Here is an 18,714-nt window from a genome sequence, read left to right as displayed (position 1 = left end):
TTCTTTGTTTTTAAGTCACATTTTTAATAACCCATGGTGTGTGACTGCTGGGGTCTTTGACACATGCGTGGCCTTTTGCAGGTATCCAGCGGCCGAATGGTTTATTTTATTTTTGTAATTTGGAAGGGCAGAAGAGGGCAAGGTGGTGGTGGGGGGAGCGGATAAAGTGCAATTTCCCCAGGCCTCCCAGCTCCCATCCACCTACCCTAAGTATGCACTTGCAATGTCGTAGAATTCATTTCAGAGTTCTGAAACTAAATCCTGGTGGAGAAGAGCTGCGCCATGCCAAAGAGTCGATTTCCTTTCCAGCGGAGTCGTCCATCACTGACCCACCCTTCCCTCCTGACAGAGTGACATATGTCATTTATCATACGGGCCCCAGCCAGACAACGGGGAGGGGAGGGAAGCCGGGGTCCATGTGCTGCTGCTGCCTTCTCCTTCTCCTCGTGCAGTGTGGCTTGCGGAGAGCACTGCTGATTTGGTGAGAGCGAAAGGGAGGGGAGAGGGGAGGCAGGGGAGCGGCGAGGCGGGGACCTGCTGCCCGGCTGGCTGGGTGTGTGGCGAGGCGGGCACGAGGTGGGCAGAGGCACAGGGAGGTTGTGTTCTTTCTTATTATCTGCTGAGCCACACTGTTCAGCTCTGAGGAGCTTCTCATTACCCCCATCCTGTCCCTTTTTCTTTTCCCTTCTTTTGCCCTTTAGTCAAGAAATAAAAAGGGGTTGGGGATTGCTGACAGGTATCATTCAAGCCCCTCCCCCCCCAACTTGAAGGGGTGGTATAAATGAATCTCCAGGCTCCTGGTTTCACATGATTCAAACGAGCGTTATTGAAGATGGATGTTCCTTAAAAAAAGATTGATGGTGGATGCCGGGCTTAGGGTGCCATTTATCATTTTGAATATTATTTAGACTTGCCGTGTAAACCTGTAACTTGAGAGTTGGACTAGCCGGGCCAGGGTAGGGGCCTCTGTGTGTGTGTTTCCGTTGATTGGCCTTGGGTTCTCCTGGCTTGTCAGGCACAGGCCCTCCTGTTTATAACACAGCAGGCCTCATCTTTGCCCTTCCTCCCCCCACCACAAAAAGAGAAGGTTTTAATTTTGAATAATTTCCAAGGGCACAGGGAAAAATGAAGTATCTGTCATTTACACTAAAACTAACAGGCAAAACTCTCGCCTTCTCTCTCTCTCTCCTTCTCTCTCTTTCTTCCTCCACAGAGGCAGTCACGTACGAAACATTGAAATATAAACAGAACTGTAGTTGCTGAAGCCAGGACCGTTGTCTGATTTTTAAAACTCTATGACATGCTTTAAAAAAAAATCTGTATCTGAAAAGCTTAACACAATATATCCATTAAAAAAAAGTACTGGCTGGCTTGGTTAGTAGTGTGAGAATGAAGAAACGTAGACTTCCCTGTCTAAAGAATATTTCAGATAAAAAATGATCTTTGGTGGCTCCCTGCCCCCTGCTCCCAGTTCCCTTTGTGTCTGGACCCTCTACCCCTCCACGAGGCTGGAGCAGACCCCCGCCAGGACTGATGTGGACAGCTGTTTCCAGGCCCTGGCCAGTTCATCACTTCTGTTTTTTTTTTGTTGCTGGTTTTTTTGTTTTTTTGTTTTTTTTTTGCACCCTTGAGCTCTTTGCACCAGGACACCCCCACCTACTGGAAGCACTTAGGGAAGCAGGCTGGCTCACAGAGGGGCCAGGCCCTGCTGCTGCAGAATTCAGCAACACGCTGGCCTTTCTGCTGCTTTGGAGGCCTTGCCGCCTGGTTCCCCAGTGGAAAACGGAAGCAGAAACTGTTTTGGCCTTCCTGCTTGGTCTCTTCCTCTGTGAGGAACGCTGATAGTCCCATTTAATTGTCAGGGATTCTATTAAATATGTGACTTTATTTGGGTTCGCTAATTAAATTTAATGCTTCTCATATGACTTGCTGTGTGGACGTTAATTTAAAAAAAATAATAGGACCGAAAGTTAAACCAGGGTAGTTTTTTGTCTGAAGAAATGAGAAGCTAGAATTTGGGTAAGGGCTGAACGTTCATATCCTGCTGCTTCTCGGACAAACTTTTCCCTGACTTGTAAAAAGTCTGCATCTACTGTGAATAGAAGAGAAATTGAAGTGATAACTTATTTATTCTCCAGTGATAGGCAACTTTGTATATGTGTGTGTCCTCTATTTTGAAATAACTTTATTAACAACCTGACACTTTGTTCGGCAACACAAGGAAGGCTGACTTAGGGTGCACTTTGGGTATTGCCAGGCTGCTGCCAAGAATCAGGTGAAATTAGCTTTGTATCCTTTGTTGGAATCTCATCAGACTATAAAAAGATGATATTGTTTCTATTTGAGACTTCGTGGGAGAAGGCAAAACTTTGATCCTCTGCCCTTGCACTTATGCAGTGCTGGAGGTAATTGGGATACAAGTGCCAATTTGCAGGAACAATTGTAAACACCTTTGATACAAATGGCATCATCCCATTTTTACAGATTAGGAAAACTTTGCTATTAATAGGTGCAAAGTCCATTGCAGGTATAATTGGTAAGGAACTGAGTGCACTCATGGGAAGAAACCTTGTTTTGTTTTTTGGTCGCTTTTATTCTTATCCCCTTTTCTCAGTTTTATAGCTGGAGACATGATTTATTGCAGCCATCCATCTTGGGGGCTCATCCATCACACCCCGGTTGCTAGGAGATTGTGGCAGCAGCTGTTTGCTCTGAATCAGACAGAAAAGTTGTCAATCATCAAAGGCAGGTGAATAGCATTAGAAACACGCTATTGTCAGACGGAATAATTAATCAAAGAGAGAAAAGATAATTAAAAAGATATGACCCTTGCAAGTACTTGCTCTGGGTTGCCTGGAAAGAAAAAAAAAAAAAAAGAAAGAAAGAAAAAAAGAAAAACTGCCTGGTCTTTCTAGACACTTAAGCAGCTGAGGGCTGATAAAATATGCACTCTGCAGTGCATAGTTTTTAATTAATTGAAAAAGGTTCAACATTCAAAGACGATGCTGGAGAAAAGTCCGATTATGAGCAGAAGTAATATTTATTGTTTGCATGAAGGGCTTGACACAGAGTTCTAACTTTCTGTCACAAATCTCAGGCTTCCCTGGCTGGGGGAGGGGGAAGGCACTGGGTGGGACTGGCAGGTAGCCACAGCAGCCTGCGTCCCCTCAGCTCCCCTGACCAGTGCACTTGGCTACTCAGGAGAGCCCTGGACCCCAAGGAATTGAAGTGGGACCCTGCTAACCAGGATCAAATGCCCTTGCCCTGTTCTGGTGGGTTCAAAGCAATGGAATTCCTTAGATAGTAGGAACTTTTTAAACAGTGAAGATGCAAGGTCTGGGAAAAATGCCATAGAGTCTACCTTCAGGGGATGTGGAAGGAAAGCTCTGGGTCATTCCCTCACCTCATACCTAACTTGTGCGTGTTCTAGATCTTGAAGGGAAAATGTATAATACGTCTTGGTGTGGCCCTGCTAAGCGCATCGGTGATTCATATCCAGAGAGTGATAACCTGGCATTGCATTCTGAAATTTAAAATTGCAGTTATGATCTAGAAATAATCTTGGGTGCCCATTTCTGTCTCAAAAAGTATTCCTAGATTAGGAAGTTCCACCTAGCTTTTTCCAAAGCTAAAATATTCTGGAGACATTGGAAAATGTATTAAAGACTAGATATAGAGTGGCATATCTGGAGTTACTTTTCAGTTAAATATGCTGCAAGCCCTGAAACAGATCTACTCTTTTATTTTTGGATACTATGCTTGATTTTCACACCATTCTCTTCTCAAAGAATAGCAGGACTTCTAAAATTAGCAGGAGGGGAAAAAGGCTTGAATAATAGAATTCATGAGAAGGAAGAGAGCAATACTTTTTTCTTGGTTGGGACACCTTTCTCAGAGTACATTGGGTTGGTGTATCAGAGACTCCCTCTCTCATCTCCCTCTATACAGCAGCGCTGAGGTGACGATCCCTAGGGAGTCACCTGTGGCTGCACCCTATAGTAGAATATCTGCTTTCTCCCAGTGCACTTAAAGCCCATTGGGGGCAATACAGCTCTGGCCTTTTGATGTGAGAGAAAGAAGGAGAATCTCAGATAAGAAAATGCACCTGGCTGGCCTCCTGAAACCCTCACGGAGGTCCCGCCTAAGAAGCTAGCTGAGGGAAGTGGTCCTCATCAGAAACTGACCTCTAGAAAAATGGATGACTTCAACTTCAAGTTACTACTTGGGTTCTTGAGCGAGAACCTACTCAGTGGCCTCTGAGCTCAAGGGTCAGACAGGGAGGCAGCCAAGGTCTCTTGGGGTTTCCTGACCATGTAGCAGTTCTTGCCCATCAAGCCCAGCATTCTCTTGGACAGTGCCTGTCCTTGACCTCTAAGGAGCAGTGCCTCTGGAAGGCCAGAAATTCCAGTGGATGCCTGGGGCGGGGCTTGAGAGCTTCAGGTAGATGAAGACCCCAGGATTGAGGGGGCCCTCCCATCCCTAGTAAGGACCTGCTTGGCCCTCGTAGACAAACTCTTGTAGTTCCTAACTCCCCTTTTCAAATCATTGTTGAGAAAACACTTTAGTTAATGTCAGCCAAGGCAATTCCTAAATGTGTGGCAGTTCTTCAGGGTAGGGCAAAGGATAAAAGTTCCCTGAAAATCATTTGCCATAGATTTGTGAATTCACATATAAAAAATTATCACCCTTTAATGCTAGTGAAATTAGATTAAAAATTTGCTTCCTCTTCAAAAGGAAAAACAAAACAAAGGGAAAAAAAGGCAAGTTAAAATTTGGAGAAGTTTATATAGGTCATTTTTTCGAGGATGTTGGTTGGCGTCTAATGCTTCTTGTCTTCCCAGGTAACCCCTGGCATCTGCTTCAGTGCTCACTAAATTAATGAAAGAGAAAGAGATGGAGGGAAAGAGCATAGAAGGACGAGGGTTTGGTTGGTCTGTAGAGGAGGTTTAGGTTCCAGGAGTGTGCCTTTTTGCTAGGATTTCAGCATCTCTGTCCCTGAAATATTGTTTCTATAGCAAAGGAAGGGGGCTCTGCATGGGCCTTCAGGGGGTAGATGCCAGGATACAGCTGCCCATGTTACAGAGAGAAAAATCTGAGCGCATGAGTCCCATGTCAACTTGACTTTTGGGTGTTTTATCTAAGAGACATGCACTTCCCTCTTGGAGTTCAGTGAGGCAAGAGGTTACCTGGAAGGCACCTTTGGTTTTCCTAATTCAGCTGCCCTAGACCGACCCCACCCCGACCCCAGCCCAGGCCAGAAGCTTTAGGATGCAGTAGAGGAAAGCACGTATTAACTGGTGGGACTCCCTGTAGGGGCTGACATTTCTGAACACTTAAAACACTCCGTTCATGTAAGATGGGGTTATGATTATGCATCTGCCTAACGTAAAGCTTTGAAAGGGAGGTACGAGTTCCTATCCGTGAGACGCGAAGATGGATCACCAATGGTTTCCATGTGGTGAAATGTAGCCCTTCTCGACGTTCCATTTCCTGCCTTTTGTTTTTGCTCTGGGCCTGTAGTAAAATGGCTCTTCCATATATATTAGTTAGGGAATACTACGCCGATGTAATATACGGGGCTGCCGGTGGTGTTACTTTCTCGAGCTTTTCTGTATAAAATAGTAAGGCAGCGTGGACACTGCTACTTGACTGATGTCCCTGAGACGGTGAGGTGAGTAAGAAACAGCACAAATGCGCAGGCAGCTGGGCAGAGGAAAATAAAGAAAACAACAGCATGTTCTGGGTCTTAGCACCATGTGCAACATGAGCTTGTTCAGATCGGGTCCTGGAGCTCCAGACTTTCTGATGAAATGAGGGTGGGGAGGGAGGAAGGTATTATTTGGAAACACATGTACTCGTTCCTTGTGAAAGAAGCGAAGTATTTAACATTTCTCTGAGGAAAACATCTTTCATTACTTGACGTGTTCTGTGGTAATGATTTTTCAGTTCAACAAACAAGTACTTATTAGCGTTCGTGCAGGAAACCTGGCAGAGGAGGATGGCAGGGCCATTTTTAACGGGAACTCGCTGGCCATGGGTAAAAGGAGACTGGCCGGTCACAGGTGGTCCCCTGGGTGACGGCTCACTCGGCATGGGGGTGCACAGCTGGCTCCGCAGCTTCAGCTCCCACCAGCAAACGGGTTCTGCTCCTTGAGCTCTCGGAGCCCAATGCCCCCATCCCTGAGGGGAGGGATGCGGGCTCCAGTTGGGGGAAAATCAGCAAGCATTTGTTGTTGTTGTTGATGTTAACAGAACATCAGTGTGTTGGGTGGGTTTAAAATAGGTTTCCTTGGAGTGTTACTGAGAGGTGGTTGGTTAAACGGAGGGTTTGTTTGAGTTAAAGGTGGCCCGGGGGGTGGGAAAGTATCTGACTGATAAAGTCCTGTATCTGGGGTGGGTCTGGCGATTGCACATTCGCTTGCTACAGGAGTCTGACTGGCCGGTGGGTGCAGGATGGGATGGGGCTGCCTCTCCTGGCCTGACCAACCTGGGCTTCTGTGCTTGAGCGTCACGTCCTCTTTCTGGGCAGCTGCTTGCTCTTGGCTCTCTGATGTGGGTAAGGAAGGGAGCAAATGTGCCCAAAGCTCAACCTTACCTGTGGCCTCCACTCCCAGTGGCCCAGTGAGCATGGCTTAGTCCCCTGAATTATCTTGCATGTCCCCTCTATCAGATAAGAGGTGTGCTAGCCAATCCCACTCCAGTCTTGACCTAAGATGGCCTTTTCTCTGCTTTACGTTCCGTTTGTATCCTGGCGTCGATGACGTTAGGATTAGTGAACTGCGGAGCGTTTTAATAATCCCTGAGCTTGCGATCCTCTGAACTGGAGTCCCCACCGCAGTGAGAATAAGTAATGATGTGTGATGACCTGGTGCAAACTTCATTATTGATCCCGGTTCCCAAATACAGCCCAGAGTCGTAGTGTTTTAGCCCCCAAATTACGTCTGATTATGGAGAATCTGTCATAATCGCTCCAAAAATGTGATCTCAATTTACATCCCACGACGGCATTTTATTCAATCAATGAAAATCGTCTTCGGCTCCCACAGCCCGCTTGCTCGGCAGATCCTTCTGTGGTGTCAGTGTGGAGAGAGCAGCAGTTAGCAGTGTTTATACATTCCAGGAGGATGAAGCAGCTAGGTTACTGGAATTGTGGCAGAGCGTGTGGGAGCAGCATTCTGGGCTGTGTCTCTGTAATCAATTACTAAGCATATCATGAAATTCCAGATGTAATAATAAAGTTTATGATGATTATATTGTCAGGAGGCATGGGGCACTCGGTCTCATCGACAACTGGAGAACCAAGAAGCATTACCCAGGGCATTAGAGTATGACAAAGGGGTCTTACCGTGGAAGAATAATTTGTCCCTTGGCCAGCAAGAGGGTGCCTGTTTTTGTGAATGGAAGCATTGGCTTTTGGAGACTGAGGTACAATGGGAAAAGTGAGAGGGTTTAAGGGAAGAAGCTCAATTTTACTGAGGACCTGCATTTCATCTTTTTTCCCCCCTGAGGTCGCCCCCGCCCTGTAAAGGTGGGGAAGTGCGCAAGGCAGGAACCAGCAACTCTGCCCTTAGGAACAGCCTCCCCTTCTCCTGAAGGTGCAGTGTGCCCTGGCGTGGAAATAGAAAATGGACGTTCTATTAAAATCAATAGACTGTTACGGCTGGACCGCACCGATTCGACACTACAGTAGGTGGCAACGGGTGGACATGCAGTGCCCAGAACGCTTGGCGGCAGAGAAACAGCTGCTGCAGCTACCAGCCTGCTTTCCTGCAACTATTTGTAGTTTCCTCTCCCTGTGTATCCATGGCATTTCCAGAAAATGCATCTTCACCAGAGGCTGTGCTTCACTTCGTGAAGAGAGAATACAGCCAGCCAAGTACAGCTGCAGTTGTGGAGTTTCGTGGCACATTTTAGCCATACCCACTGGGTGATATCATCACCGTGATTGTTTTGGTGCTTGGATGCGTGCAAATTAGTTACAAAAAATAAAAATACAAAACAGTGCACGGCAGACATGAAATTTCAACAACAAAGACAGAGAAAAGATACATAGCTGTTTCAAGGTATGAAAGAAAATGAGTGCCCTATTTGAATTCATTAGTGTACCAGGAAGAAATAATATGTTGCGTAACGTGGGGATATCTTTACAGATGTGCTCCCTGAAGGCCAGCACAGGTGAGCTCGTGAAGGCTGTCATAGTGGTGATTGCACTGTCCAGATCCCCTGTGTGCCTCTCACTTCTCAGACGAAGCAGCTGGAGAGCCTTTCTCAGGGCAGGGATGTGGCTGCTGTTTCCATTCTCAGCCCTCTGAAGGTTGGGACTACCTGGTGGCTGTAAGCTCTGCTGTTGGGTCGGGCAGCTCTGAAAATGGAGAGAGGTTATAGCAAGCCCATCTTTGCCTAGAGTTGGACTAGCAGGCCCCATGTTTCCCACTGCCCTCCTGCCATCACCTTGGTGGTTGGGCATGTGCCTCGTGGCAGAGCTGGCCAGCTCATACCATGTGGCAGTTGCGTAGGTGTGCTGATGCCAGAATTCCCATGCCCTGAGATGGGGTGGGGCCCCCTTCTCTAGACAGAGCCATGTGCTTGCCATGCTCCCAATCACCCCCATCTGTGCCCTGGGCCACCCCTCCATGGCCTGGGCTGCTTCAGGATGGATAGGAGTTTTTGATATTTTTAAAAAATTGTTTTATAGTTTTGCACAGAACTTGGATACTTGTTCAAAAGCTTATTATTGTATCGAGTCCAAAGGGATGTGGACCACACAGCATGACAACATCCTACGCTTTGTTTTGCTTTGCTTTGCTCCCCTTCCCCGCTTGCTCTTTAGGGTGGGAGGGGCTGGGGAGGGAAAAACAGAACCAGGGAAATTACACTGGGGTGATGCCAGTGGGAAGTGGACTGGGACTCACTGACCTGCCCCCGATGTCCGCATCTCTGGCTAGGAACGTGGGCGTTGGGAGCAGATGGGCTGTCCTCATGGCCTGTCCTGGCAGGGAGGAGCCGCCCTGCCACTTACTCTGCCTGTCCTGCCCATCAGAGGTTTCCCGGAGACTCAAAACCCAGGCAAGGCCAAGGGCTTGAGGGCCGCTCAGGGCCGCTGTAGAGGGATTTGGGTGTGGGTGCGTGTTTTCTTCATTTGTCCACGGATTTTTAAACTGTTGTCGAAGGCAGCGCTGTTACAGAGAGAAACCAACCTTTCAGTAATCACAAAACAGCTTTTATGAATTAAAAAAAAACTTTACCCTCTTTGAAAGGAAATAAAGGAGGAACCCAGTGTAAGGAAAACAAAAAAGCTGATATTACAGTTTTTGTGATTACTCATATCCTAGGCTGGAGTTTGAGGAAACCAGTTATAATGGAATTTCATTTTTTTTCTTTTTCCTAGCTGTGTCCCTCTGCTCTCTCTCTCTCTTTCTTTTTTTTTTTTCCCTTAGAACCAGGAGTGGTTCATACTTAGTGTGAAAAAAAAAACAAAAACAAAAACCATTTTTGGCATGCAGTCCTTCTTAGCTGGCTGAAGGCTAATGGGCCTGAAGCTAGAATTATGTGTCCTCCTAATTAATTCTCTATAAGAGGAGCTGAGGAATGGAGAGAGAGAGGTGGGGGCTTATTCCACGGGTGTCCCTGTCTCCCTCTGCCCTCTGCCAAACACATCCTTACCAGACTCAGGTATTCTTTGACTTTGAGTTTTGAAACCAATCTCTGAGATAAACCCACAGCCCAAAGACCATGAATAATTCACCTTTAGATATTCGTAGGTAAAAAACCTAAAGCCATCTAGTGGTTAGTTATTATTAGTTACCACTTTATTAACGCTGCTTTTAGAGATTAGTTTACTGCCATTCAAATGCAGGTTGCCCGGGGCCGTTCACCAATTTCTCTGGTGTGAAATGAGGGCCGGGACTGTGACCAAAAGCAGTCTGCTTTAATTCGGGCTAAATTAAATAAATGTTTGTGCAAGCAAACTTCGGTGTGCCTGTTGCAAGGGCTGACCTTCCACCACTCATTTCTTGCTGTGCTCTGGAAGATTGTAATTGTGGTAACATGATATGAATGTAAACTTTAGCTCTGCTTACCCAGAACACACAGGACAGCTTGACACCTTCATTTCAGCAGTAAGAAATTACCATTGTCTCTTATTTCTCTCTCTGAGTTTAGGTGACCAAACTAAGAAGTAATTACACAATTAGGCTTGACAAAGCAGTTCCTGTAACATTTTCCCCCTTAAATTTGGGCAGTTTATTTCACATTTTCCATATATTTGTCATGAAACACAAGATAGCCCTTTTCAGTGCAATTCGCCCACAAGGAGTGGGAGTCTCACATAACTGAATGATGAAACCAGAGCAGACCATTGAATTCTCTGTAAAAGTGACTCTTTGAAGTTGAAGGATAGACATATGGGTGCTAATATGGCCATACAGGACATTGACTATCAAATTGTACACAAGTGAGAGAGGTGAGCAGTGACTGGAAACTGACTCCCACTGAGGGGACAACTGAAGTATCTATTTTGAAAGGATTTGCAAATAGGTGACGTGGCTTATCTGAAAGGATACCTCTTCAAACTATCACCCATCACTATGTTCCCAGATAATTCTTTCTTCTTAAATGGAAATATCTGCAGTACATGTACAGTATTGCAGTTAATACATAATCTCCTTTGTGGAGGTTTTGTTTGCGTTATATACTCAGTGGTATATAACACTTCTTTAAAGAAAAACAACAAAAAAACGAACAAACGAAAACACCGTTTCTCCCTTTTTACTTATTATTGGAAATGAAAGAAGAGGCACACTTTCTGCTGAAGCAAAGTGAACTTGTTACTTAAGATTTACCTGGCCATTCTTTAACTAAGACAATCTTAGAACTTCTGTTTTAGCACCTCGTCATGCCAACAAGCACAGACATCAGTGGCTAGTTGGGAGAGGGGTTTCCTGCAGGGTGGGAACAGTTTCACGGCTCATGTTATTTGCACACATCCAAACTATTCCCATACACACTATTGTAAGAAAAACCAGGCACGCCAGTTGGTCTTTCCCTTGTGGTGACAACCGAGTGAGTTCCCTGCTTGCTGAGTTTAGCCTTCCACTTTTCAGCAAGGTACGTTGGTATTGGGTGGATCCTTTATAAATGAATTCTTTCTAGCCCAGGTTCTGGGCAAAAGTTATATTTCTTCTGACAGAGTTTATAGCAACGTTTTTCTTAATTATTCCTGATGTTCTGCCCATTATACCATTAGCTTCTTCAGAGGACAGAGATAAATAGCTGGTATCCACCAGAACAAAGTGTGAACTGAATGCATTTAATTATTGATATCTCAGTAGCTAAAGGTTCTAAAATGATGTTGTCAAATGCCTTACTGATCTGACAGCAGATGTATTGGTTTGTAGATGCAACTAGAGACTCTGCCCACATAAGCCCTAGAAAAGGATAACATTGCACAAATAAGAGATACAGGACTTCATTTCTTTATTTCTTCTCATTGTAATTAGATTCATTTGTACATTGAATTTTGAGGTTTAGGTAATTATACGGAGGATTTTTTTTTTTTAAATAAACTATATATAGGTTGCCAACATACTATTAAAATGGTTGTCTTTAGGTAAAATGCCTGGCTTGACTACACATATATACCCAATTTGTGTATGTTTATATATGTATGTAGGTACTTAATACACGAGTTCTGTGTGTGTATATGTATCTATACATGTTTATGTGTAGCATATTTGTGTATAGCCTAGTTCAAATTAACATTTCACAATCTTATTCTTACCAAAGGGAACATTTTTTTAAAAAACCAGGCCCACATGCATGTTTTCAAACAGAATAAAGCAAAGTGCTAACAAATTACAGGTTTTTTTTTCCTGTTATTAGCTACCAGATCTGTTTCATGTGCGGAAATGTAAGAATTTCAAGGATTTATCCTGACATGTTGGAGTAACTCGCCACATTTTCAATTATTTCAGTTTTTTATTTTACTCTCTCCAAAATGTGGAATATGATTCCAGAGATTTAAAACATATATGAAATCTCATCCGTTGTTTGGAAAACGTGCCCATGTATCCCAGACTCAGAGTCTAGTACCTCAAGTTACAGGTCTCAGGAAAGAAGAGAATTGGATGAGCATGCTCAAGCATTGCTGTAGAATAGGTTTTCCTTTGCACATCCTGCTTACAGTCCTGTTTGCCGTGATTGTGTTTAAGTATATGCTTTTTTTTTCATTCGGCTTTTTACTCTCTTGTCATTTTTTATTATTTTGAAGAAACAGAAGGTTGATGGCTTTCAGTGGTTTGAGTGAGTGCTGTAAGGAAAGACAGTCCACATCCTGGACTGGTCACCTCCCTCCAGGCTGCCTTTCCAAATTCCTAGCATGGAGCTAGAGCTCTTCCCCATAGTTTTGTGTTTCCCTGGCTTGTGCAAACTGGTCCACATTGCATAGTGTTTCCATCGGAACGAAAGGCTACGTGAGAATCTGGAAGGATATTTATTTGAAGTTGCACAAATATTTACAGTAAGAGAGACTGAGCCACGAGCCCTCTAGTGCACAGCTAACCTTACACAGGGGAGCTGCCTTTCCTTGATGCGTTACATGTGCTCAGGTTTCCCTAACAGCAGCGAACATGCTGCCTATACGGCTTCTTCCTCAAAAATTAATAAAAGAGCCTCTGTAAGATATTCGCCCCGCATCCCAAGATTTCAGCTCCGTGAGGAAATGACTTAGAGTGATACCCATGCGACAAAGGCTCAAAACACCTGCATATGGGCATGCATGCACCCATGTGCACACGTGCACACACGCACATGCTTGTGGGGCTACTTTATGGCAGCTGTAGGTAGAGAGCCCTGGAAGGTTTGGCAGTACTTTCCTCTTATGAAACTAAGTGCATTTTAATTTTTTTAATTAAAAAAGTAATAACGCACATCATACAAAGTTCAAGAGATCCAAAGGACATACGATTAAAAGAAAGTTTTCCTCCATCCTCAGTTCCCCAGTTCCCTCCCAAAGGGCAAGCACTGTTACCACTTAGTGGTATATCCTTCCAGATATTTTAACTCTACAGTGGCTTTCTGTATTTAATTTCAATTAAAATATATATCTTTGATATCTGCAGTTTACTTTGACACACATCCTAAACTTAAGATACATTGATGGATAGAAACATAAATACATATGTGATAATGCAAACAAAAGAAAATGTTAAACTTCAAATCCTGATGGTGGGTAAGGAGATGTTCACAGTAAAATTCTTTAAACTTTGCTCTATGTATTAAAATCTTTCGTTATAAAATGGTGGGAAAATATGTGTCTTACTGACCATCTTACATCATATTATGTTATATCACATTGTCATATTATGTTATATTATATCATATTATGTTATGTTATATTATATCCTATAGATCTGCCTCATGCCTTTAAAGGGAGGCATATTGCTCCAACAATTGCTGCAGTTTCTCCTTTTGCCAAAAAATGCTACAATGAACAAATCTCTGCATACATCTTTGTACAGTAACATCCTTCCTCTTATGTCTTTATGGAATACATTCCTAAAAGTGGAATAGCGAGCTGAAAGCGTGTGTTCAGTTAACAAAGATGATAAATACCCAAATTGTTCTCTAAAAGGATTGCACGCGTTTTCCCTCCTACAGCAATGTGGGAGCGTGCCGGTGACGTTCAGTGGCTGTCAGACCTTAGATAGGACAGAATAACGTTTAGCAGCCCTCTCCTCCTGCTTAGCAGTGACCCTGCATGTCTCCACGCTTCTAAGAAAGGATATGATGTGGAAATATATGAATCCCCATATTTATCTCAAACCATTTTGTCTGTTTTTTTTTATTTTTTATTTTTAAGGTCTCTGGGTGGCAGAAAATAGGTCTGAGGTTCATAGCCTCAACAGACCCTTAGATACAATGAGGCTGACAGCCTCCTTGGATGAACGGGAAAACTGAGACCAGCTCAAGGTCACATGGTCATTTGCTGGCTGAACCCAAATGGCGAAGGTGTTCAGTGATTTAAATCCTGGCTCTGTGGTCAGACTGCGGAAGGCTGTTCCGTTGGCGCCCACATTAGGTGACGGTGCTCGTAGAACACGGCAGCCAGGACAGAAAGGCATTGTGACTGTGTATTACCTGTGTTTAGCGCCTGCAGAGTTCGGCAGAGGTGGCTGGCTGCAGTGTGTAGCTTCTTAGATAATGACCGTATAATACTGAAAATGTCCTTCTGGGTTTGGGCTGAATAATATTTAAGGATTTTGAAACTTAATTGTGTTTTTTATGTAATTGATGGCATTGTAGTAAAATGTATTGAGACACCACATCCACATTTTTCTAACTGTTCCTTGGAGAAAAATATGCTCATATGAAAATGGTTTCTTCACTTTCCTCTCATGGAATTGAAAAAAATAAAACAAAACAAAAAAACCACAAAAATCATTGCGCTTACATGGAACCACTGTGCCCAGAGATTCTCATTAAAATGTGTTACCCTCTGGACGTGGCCTAAATAACATGAGAATACCTCACATTTCTAAGTTGGGCTTCCTCTTTTTGGGGGAGTGACAGCAGTGATGGTATAGGGTCGACTGTGTCGGGAAGTAGGTGCAGAATGCTGTCTGGGCAGATTTCAGTGAAGTTTTATATATCAATAGGTCAGTACATGCTGGGCAAAAGGAAGACCCAGGGCTCCCAGCCTTGAACCTCAGACACCTTGGCAGTGAGCCCCTCCTTGCACAAGGTGCCACGCCTCTGCTTACTGCTTTCGGATTTGAAGGTGTCAGAATAAAGCTCTCTCAGTGCTGCACTGCAAGAGCTTCGCTTTCCTAAGGTTGTGTCTGAATTTGAAGCTCTGAAAAGTTTACATGGGCATCAGAGAAATCAGGACATTTAAATAAATTGTATTAATATTCCTAGTCCTGACAGAATTTTTTTTTTTTTTTTTTGAGAGTGGGGAAGGTGGTTGAAATCAACTCTAATAATTCATTTGGGTCCACACTCGCTACTTGAGATTTCTTTCTGGGTTGTCAAATTGTCAATATTAAAAGACAAAAATTCAAATTATAGAAAATTCACACAGGTCAAATAATAATAGTAATGCTCTCAAAGTGCCATTGATTGCCATCGCAGTGGCCTGTAGTCCATGGGCTGCCTACGGTCGGCTGCACGATGTGTGCACAGACTCCAGGGACTGGCCTGTGTTTGTGGATGCAGGGATAAGAGTCAATGTCAAATTGTGGGTTTTAAGATGTGTTTCTCCTCTTGAAGTCAGGGTGTGAAGATGTCCCTCTGGCTTCTCACTCCTGACTTCTCATCCCACGTGCACTGTGGTACCCTCGGCAGCTCCCACGTGGATGGACGGGTCCCACACAGAATAAGCAGCAGTATCTCCGGACCACCTGGTGTGTGCGGGATGCAGGTTCAGGTGCACAGGGCAGCACTGCCTTTAGCATTCGAGAGGAAGCACATTTCCAAGATATATGACCATGTGGGAAGTGATGGCGGATGGCATTCTCCAGCCTTGGGTAGGAGATTGCCATGGGTCCCCCTGCTGTGTCTGGTGGAAAGAACCCACGCTCCTCCTGTGTCTTGAGATGGACATATTTTAGGGCTCATCATGGGTCTGCTCGTGTGAAATATCTGGGCAGTCATGATCCACTTCCACGTTTCTGAGATCAGACAGAGTTCTAATCCCCCACTTTGTAAAGTTCCCCGACAATGAATCCTCATAGTGGTGAACCGCAGAAACTATAACAAAAAGAAAGAAAAAAAAATGTGTGTTGAGAGAATTGTGCTTAGTCTTTTTACATAAGTGGCAAAACTCATGTGTCTTGATGTTTGAAATAAATTTGGTTTAATATAATTCAGTCTATTTACAGGAGCGCATCATTGAATCATAGCATTTTGTTCCTCATTTCTAAATAACCCAAATCGTTGAATAGTGGCAGTTGTCAAATTCCCACAACAGAGGCTCATGATTATCACCCCCAAAGCGTGATCTGAAAGTGAGCAGCACCCCACTGGGAGGGATTTTTGGCCTTTGTATTTTGATCCTTTGAAGTTAGTTCAGCATTCTAAAAAAAAAAACAAAAAATTAAAAGACGCATCTCAAAATTTGTCTTCTCTCTTCTTCTATATGACTTTTATTTATTTTCCAAATATTCAATGATAGATATTTATCACAAAGCCCTGTACCTGATATTGACAGTGTCTTCAATCAGAAACTCTTATGATCAGACAGAAGGTGACTGGATAATGAGCTTCATTCATTCATTCACTCATTCCTTCAAAAATTAATCACTTCTCAGTTCTTTTTGTCCTGGCCCCAACTCTCTTTCTTTTTCTTTCAGTCTAGAGGAAAAGCAGCACTTTCCAACCTGGCCTGCTGCAGAGATGTTAGCGAGACAAGAGGGTAAATAGTACGCGTTGGGTGCTATTTACCTTTCCACCTCACTGCAGTGGGGACCTCGAGCTTCCTGGGCCCGCATCTGTTTGATGCACATGCCCCGGCACTCGTGGGCTTCACGCAGTCCCGAGCAGAGCCCAGAATTCCAAATGAGGCTTCGTCAAGGTAACAAGAAGTATGCTTGCTAAAACAGCAGTTTAAGAAAATCACCACAAAGGTGTCTTTGGGAGTTTCATTGGCAAGCTGCTGATGATTCCATCGGCACGTGATGTAACATTATAAGGTGGACTGAGGGTGGGAGCCGTTGACCGGTGTCCTGCCCGCCCGTCCCCAGGTCAACCCTCAGCACGGGCCTTTCACATTCTCTGTGCCATCATTTATCTGTATCTACATAGGGGGTGGTTAACTGGGTTCAGAGGATTATCCTAGAGTTTAAGGAGCTAGGAGGGGCCGGAATATGAAGGCAAATGATAAAATACTATATTTTGTTTGCCTGCTATTGCCATCATCTTTCAACACATCGTTTCACATACTTCATGTATTGAAAAGTGTAAGACAATACATGGACCCTTGCCAAGCTATGATTTCAAAACCTCGGGGCTGAAATCCACCTCTTTGGAGGATGTCCAGCCCGAAGGCCGATCCTGATAACCTTCTCAACATCCCCCGAGGAAAGGGAACTCAGTGGCCTTCTCCTTCGCTCCTCCCAGAGCTCAACACTGCTCAGGGCTCAGCAATGCCCAGCAACCAGAGATAAACATATTCCCCAGAGCTTCCGTGAACACCCAGGCTGGTGGCTGAGCCCATGACTTTTCAGTCCTCTGCTCCAGGAATCAGCCTCCTGGCAGCTTGCCCCTCTGCAGCCTGGGCACGCAGTAGGCTCCAGTCATGCAGACATTAGCAAGTCCCTTGTCTTGCCCTCGGACATGTCTTACTTAAAATACCCTGCAAAGGCCTAGGTCAGGGGAGAGACCGGTTATTCCAGGCCATCCCGAGCAGGTGCCCCTCCCTGGAAGGGCAACCAGGAAGCATGAATTTGAGAGCAATGTCAGGCACCATCCCTGGCAGGTGGGCCCACAGCAGAGAGCACCTGCTACTCCAGGCTCTATGTCTGAGCAAGGAAGAAATCTTTTGGCTGTCTCATCTTATTTTTTGAAAGGTTAAATAAACAGCAGTATAATTGTACAATGGAATATTATAGAGCAGTACAAATGAAGGAACCCAAACTACATGCAAAAAACAGGGATGGTTCTTGGAAACATAATTTGAGGGGAGGAAGCTGGTCAAAGAAGATCACTACAGTATGGTGTCACTTTTATAAAACTCAGAAGTAAACGTGAACCAAGGAATTATTTAGGGGATTTTTTGCTTGGATTTGGAATTATTTACATAGATTTGTAGCCAAGACAGTGGTTACTATGATTCTCAAGGTGGGTCCAATTATTTCTTTTGTTATTATTCTTCAGAACCCACATATGTGTTACATGTATTTTTATATGTATCAAATGTTGCTTGGTAAAATGTTTTAGGAGGTCGCCTAGCTGATCCTTAACATCATTTCCAGTTTTAGGCCACAGGCTTTGAGCCACGCTGTAGCAGTTCTGAGCTTAGGGAGATTTGGTAAGAAACTCTCCGCCTCTTCAACCCGCTGTTTATTTGAGAAAGAATTAGGAACCAAAGGTTCAATCACTGTTCTCTGGGAATGCATCTCAAGAGTCTGGATGTTTCCCACTGTCAGTGAAGCCTGTCTCCATAACCCTACTAAGCCTTATTTTTTGGCCCCTAAAGTATAAAACTTGGTACAGAGACGGTTGTGCCTTTGAAATTGAGAAAAAGGGAATTTAGTTTCGGTCTTGTTCTTGTTGTCATGGTGGCTCTTTGCCCATTTTCAGAGTTTCTGAGTGGACACTTTTTATCTTCCTGGTGTTGCTTTGAGGGGCCGTGAGCACATTGTGAGAGGAGCTGTGGTTCCCTTGGAGCCCAGCTTTAGTGAGGTCCTGTATAGATGGTCTTCGATGGCACAGGTTAGGAAGCTGGGGTTCGCCGCGCCAACCCAGATTCCTTAACACTGGGACTTCAGCCCTCTCCACTTCTTTAATGTGGTTCAGTCGTTTGTGTCTCCCTGAATGATTTTCAACGGCAGACATATGCTTTTAAATTCCTGATGAGACCTTTAAAACATTTATTGGAAACTGATTTATGTGCAACATTCTTAAAGAATAAAAAAATATAATTTTCTTTATTTGTGGAGAAAAGTCTTCTGTGTTTACAGCATGCTTCTTCTATCTGCAGCAGAAGCGGGCACTCTT

General features: G+C 44.2%; 1 protein-coding gene across 3 annotated transcripts in view; it reads left to right on the top strand.

Annotated features, from left to right (window-relative positions):
- The window catches only part of TSHZ3 (teashirt zinc finger homeobox 3), a 71,646-nt gene that overhangs the window by 9,511 nt on the left and 43,421 nt on the right, over window positions 1-18,714 (top strand). The window lies entirely within an intron of this gene.

Source organism: Dasypus novemcinctus, chromosome 18 (genome assembly GCF_030445035.2).
Source record: "Dasypus novemcinctus isolate mDasNov1 chromosome 18, mDasNov1.1.hap2, whole genome shotgun sequence".
Taxonomy (NCBI): domain Eukaryota; kingdom Metazoa; phylum Chordata; class Mammalia; order Cingulata; family Dasypodidae; genus Dasypus; species Dasypus novemcinctus.
The sequence above is the reverse complement of the archived record's forward strand: the minus strand, read 5'-3'. Positions and strand labels throughout refer to the sequence as shown.